Source organism: Pteropus vampyrus, unplaced genomic scaffold, assembly GCF_000151845.1.
Source record: "Pteropus vampyrus isolate Shadow unplaced genomic scaffold, Pvam_2.0 Scaffold299, whole genome shotgun sequence".
NCBI classification, from domain to species: domain Eukaryota; kingdom Metazoa; phylum Chordata; class Mammalia; order Chiroptera; family Pteropodidae; genus Pteropus; species Pteropus vampyrus.
In genome coordinates, this window is record NW_011889080.1 from 511174 (window position 1) to 516264 (window position 5091).

Consider the following 5091-nt stretch of genomic DNA (forward strand, 5'->3'; position numbering starts at 1 on the left):
GGGGGTTCGTCAGTAACCCAGGCTGTGCGAAGAGTGATCCTGACACCTTGGAGAAGGATCTTAAGTAACGACCGGGCTCGTCCGCCGGGTTCTGTGTCTGCAGAGGAGCTGCAGTGCAGGCCCGAGGGAGGCGGGGTGTCGGCCCCCCGCGCCCAGGGCCGCGCGCGGCCCCTTCCACATCTGCGGCAGGCAGCGGTATTCGGAGAAGGTTAACGTGTTGCCGACGTGCACTTTGTAGTTAGGCCTGTGATGTTGCATGTTAAGTCTGCACTGAACGTGTACAGACTTTAGCATAACTAATTACCTCGCATTTACATTGTACTAGGCATTGTAAGTAACCTGGAGGTGGCTTAACGTTTATGTATACAGATATAGTCAAACTTTGAATATGAGTTTGAACTGTGAGGGTTCCTTAAGTGTGGGTTTTTTTCAATAAATACTGTAAATGTACTTTCTATGATTTCCTTAACGTTTTCTTTTCTCTAGATTACTTTATTATGAGAACGCAGTGCATAGTGTACACAGTATGAGTTAGTAGACTGTGTTACTGGTAAGGCTTCTAGTCAACAGTAGGCTGTTAGTAGTGAATCTAGGGGGAATCAAAAGTTAAACTCAGTTTCCAACCACACGGGCAGGGGGGCCGGCACCCCTGACCCCGCAGTGTTTGAGGGTCAGCCATGCTGTGCCATTTATAGAAGGGACGTGAGCATTCTCGAATCTTGGTATCCGGGGAGGGTCCCGGAACCGGTCCCCTGTGGACCCCGAGGGCCAACTGTGTGTGTCTGTTTCAGATCCCTGTCCCGTGTAGCGTCTGGAAAGTGACCGGACTCGGAATGGCACCGTCGGAGCGCGAAGGGCAGTGATCATGGTCAGTGCATCCTTCGCTTTGTGTTGCCAGTTTTTCTTTGCCTGGCTTCAGCGCCTTCAGTCTGGTTTCCTTCCCCTTCGGTGTGACGACTGCCTTGCCAGGGGAGCAGACAGGTGAGTGAGCCAGGCACAGCGGCTGGCGTGGCACAGGGAGCCTCCGATGGGGTCCGAGGCCCCGTCCAGCTGCCCCCCACCAGCATCATTCCTTTCTGGACGTCTCTGCACGGAACGTGCTGTTTCAGAGTCAGCAACTGTCCTTCTCGCCCCTCTTGGATTTGTGGGGCACCGTTCGAGTCTCAGGACTCGAGGACGTGAGCTTTCGGAAGCCTCCGTTCCCCAGCCAGCCTCCCGCTGCCGCTGCCCTGCAGCCGCTCCACTGTGGCCCCGCCGCGGTGTTGGCGTTACGGCAGTTCCAGCCGCCGCCCTCCGGGGGCCTGGCTCTTCTGCACCCCTCCTTTCGCCCTCACCCCACTTTCCATTCGCCTAGATTCATCTTCATCTGGAATATCTCAGGTCGCATCCTTGCTAACTTGACGTGTGCTTTTGGTAGTTCGCACCTGGAAGACGTTACTAGGGGTAAAGTCAGGTCTTCTCGTGCCCCCTACTTCTGAGGCAGAGGGGACCAGGAGGGACACAGGTGCTTGACTCTGCCCGAGGCGTCCTCGCCTCACTGCTCTGCGCCTGGCACTCCTGCCTGCTGGGGCCACGGTGTTCTCACCAGGAGCCCCTGCCTGGGGAACCGAGGAGGGATGGAGCAGGTGGACCCGAAGCAGAGGAAGATCCGGGGGGACCCAGAAAGGCGCAGGCGGCCGGAGGTGGTGGGCAGTCTGTGTGGGCTGCGCTCGGGGGACCTGTCTCTCAGAGGGAGTCCCCGAGGGTCGGGGCGATGGGGTGGAGGCCCCAAGGGAGAGAGATGCCTCCGTGTGGTGGCATCTGGCCCCTCCGCTCGCTCCGTGTGCTGTCGGGATGGCTCCCTCCCCGGCTGGGGTATCCCAGCCCTTTCAGGTGAAGGCCCTTCCGCAGCCGGCCCCGCTCCTCCCCGGCGGTCTTTGCGGTGGGCACAGCTGATACCGGCCCCCGGCGCCCCTCCTCCGGTGGTCTGTGCGATGGCGCCCTGCCCCAGCCTGCCTCGCCGGGCCTGCAGGTGTGACCCGGGCAGGGCTGAGCCTTCCTCTGAGGCCCGCGCTCGCTGAGCCTCTGCGGGGCTCAGCCCGCCCGCCTGGCGCAGAGGCGGTGGCGTCCGGAGCTGCGTGCTATCGGGAGGGCTCCAGTGAGTCCACGGGGCCATGTTCCACCACCTGTGAGTAAAAGGACACTTTAAAGCCTCCGGCAGCTTCTAGCCACAGCTGCAGTTTCAGACCTGTCACTCGGGGACTGTCCTGTACCCCAGAGGGAAAGGGTGGCCGCGAGCGTGCTGGTGGAGTAACGGGGACCTTGAGTAAGCGGAACAGCCTCAATAGCCCTGGCCTGGGTCCCAGACAGACGGGCCGAGCGGGGGTCCCTGGGCCCGAGCGTGGCCTGGCTGCCGGCTCGGCTCGGGCTTCGTTTCCCGGGAGCCTCCACGGCTCTGCGCACGTCTCAGGGAAAGCTGGGCCTGGGCGTCTGAAGTCTGACCCTAGGCGTCCGCCTCTGCTCTTGGCCTTGGGTCCTCCGTCTTGGTGCAGCGTGCCAGGTTAGGGTTTCTTCGTGCGAGCGAGCAGCTCCTGCTGGCTGGAGTGTCTGGCTTCGGGGCGCCTGGTGCCATCACCACCCCCAGGATGTGCTGGCCTGGTTTCCCCCCGTCAGAACACGCTGACAGGTTCTCACATGTAGACCAGACCTCGCTGCATGGCCCTGGCGGGGAAGCTGCCACCTCCAGGCGTGACACAGACAGGACAGTGCCACTCACCCCGGCGTGCTCGACAGACGGCTCCTTGAGGGCACGTGAGCTTTGAGTGGGATCCGGCGCGCTTCAGCGCGTCGGGTTCTGCTGGGAGTTCCTAACCCGCGGGGCGGAGGTTAGGGTGGCCTTGCCCCAGGGTGGCGCTGCGGCAGCATCGCGTGACTGCCGCCTTCCGCTCGTCACGTGCTTGCCCAGCTTTCTCACAGGAAACTGCAGAGGTCACATCCCATCACCTCTGTGTCCTCTTCTCTGAAGAAAATGCAAAAGGATATCCTCCGGACCAACCGGACTGCTGTCGCCAACGTCAGAAAACGTAACAGCGATCCCTTTGTGTCATCCAGTAGCCGGTCCGGGTCAGAGTCCCCAGCTGACCCCAGTTGTCCTTAGCTGTTTCTTTCCAAACCAGGGTCCAGCCCAGTCGCGTCAGTCGTTACGTCTCCGGTTCTGGAGCAAACTCCCGCCCCGCAGCCCGCTCTTCCCCGTGACATCAGCTCTTTGAAGAGAGTGGGCCTGGCCCGCGAGTGTCCTGTTCTGGACTTGTTTGCTGTTTCCGCGCCGTGTCCTTTAACTTGTTCCTCCGCCCCCTGTGTACAGCCTGGGACCTGGCGGGAGGCGGCCGTTTTCCCAAGGGTGGGCCGCGTGCCGCCGCTGTGCCGCTCGGAGGCCGTCCCCTGGGACTGCCGCGGGCTGCTGTGCTCTTTGTTCACTTTATTTATGTTTCCTCATCCACTGCTTCCCGAGAAGACGGGGCAGACGCCGACTCCCCTCCCTTTACTCGACGCGTCAGGGGAAGCTGCGGGTCGTAACGTTCGCCTCCGTGGCCTTCTCTTTCCTTTCCCTTCTTGGAAAGTCAGTGCGAGCTGATGGATTTGTATTTGTCTCTATCCTGGCATCGTTTTCATTTAGTGTGCTTCGACTTGAACGAAAAATGGAAAAATAGACTTTGCTAAAAGGGATATATTTTGTGGCCGGAGCATTCGAGATCACTGTGAAAGGCAACCGCCAGGAGTAAGTCCCCAAGGCCGACCGGCCGCTGCAGCGCGAGAGCTGAAAACGCCGCCCGCCGGGATTCACGCCGGCACTTCCTGCCGCCATGGCCCTTCCGAAGCCATTTCCTCAATTCTTTAAGTAAAAAATAACACTAGATCGTCCGACAAGTCAGAACATGTGTCAAAAGTTGAGAATATTCTATACATTTTATTTTTTCCAGAAAGGATCCTCTGAGTAGCTAACTTTATTTTTAGGCGTTTTGTCTTTGAACTAAAAATGTAAAAAAATTCCAGAAAATTTTGGTTTTGGATGCTTCCTGTCTCCCTCTCATCCTCCTTCAACCTCTGCTCAGAGTCGCCATGCGCACTGCGTGAGTGTAACAGTGCTTTCTTAACTGCCGTAGTGCCCGTCACCAGAGAGGCCTCTAGCTGTGAAGAGATGGGGCTCCCTTATGTGCCGGGGGGACCAGGTGATGCGAGCAGCCGTGCAGGATTTGTTCTAGAAGGATCCCGATTGTGATCGATCACCCTACTCTACATTCATGCTGATCAATCCCATTTTAAATTCGTTTTTGTTTGCTGGACAACGGAATCAGAACCATGGAGTGACTGGCCCCGGATGCACCATAAGTAGGCAGCCCCGTCTTTCAAGGCCACTGTTATCTCCAGAGTTATGGGACAGGTGGCCAAAACCAAGGTGTTCTTCATATACACGTAAACCTATCAGAAATTTCACAAGGACAGAGTTTTTGTGCTTTGAAAACCAAAACTAACTTTTATTTTTTTAGTTGGTGCTGAAATAGCAGGAAAAAGTTATCTTCTTTGGAAGTAAACTGCTGGAACAAACAGCAGCATTTTCCCTCAGATAGAAGCGTGTTATGCATGACTGTACAATAACGTGCAGAATAGTCGAGCAGCAGAGAAGCACGCAGCAGAGAACGTGCAGCTCCCCTGGTCGGCTCGGCTGGCAGACACGTGTCTACCTGAGCGGGCGTGTCTGCCCCCTGCGCCTGCAGCCCTCGTCCCTCCGCAGGGAGGGTGCCAGGGGCGCGGCCTCCCACCCGCTGGGTGGGCCTTGGCCTACGTGACTGCACTCTCGGAAGTTGTCGCCTGTCTGGGGACAGGAGGTGGCCCCAGCGCTTCCTTTCCTCCTCTCAAGTCAGTAGCCGGGTTTGAACACTGCTGCTGTGACTGTATGCGGCACGTGTACAGGTGTTGCTGTTGGGCGTGTCCTTGTGGGGGGTCACGGGTGACCCCCACATGTGGAGTTCGGCTCTCCAAGGTCGTGGCAAACATCTCTCCAGCATGGTCACACTTACCTGCTGCTGATCTTCCCCGGCATTTGCCACCGTC

General features: G+C 58.1%; 1 protein-coding gene across 6 annotated transcripts in view; it reads left to right on the top strand.

The window, feature by feature from the left end:
- Positions 1 to 5091, top strand: part of ZBED4 (zinc finger BED-type containing 4) — a 20854-nt gene that overhangs the window by 2975 nt on the left and 12788 nt on the right. For 3 of the 6 annotated variants that reach the window (XM_023521169.1, XM_023521168.1, XM_011376430.2), the window contains exon 2: positions 792 to 868. The gene's annotated coding sequence lies outside the window, so the exon portion shown is untranslated. Of the gene's footprint in view, positions 1 to 791; positions 982 to 5091 lie in introns of all 6 variants that reach the window. The other 3 variants (XM_023521167.1, XM_011376428.2, XM_011376427.2) reach the window with 1 other exon arrangement.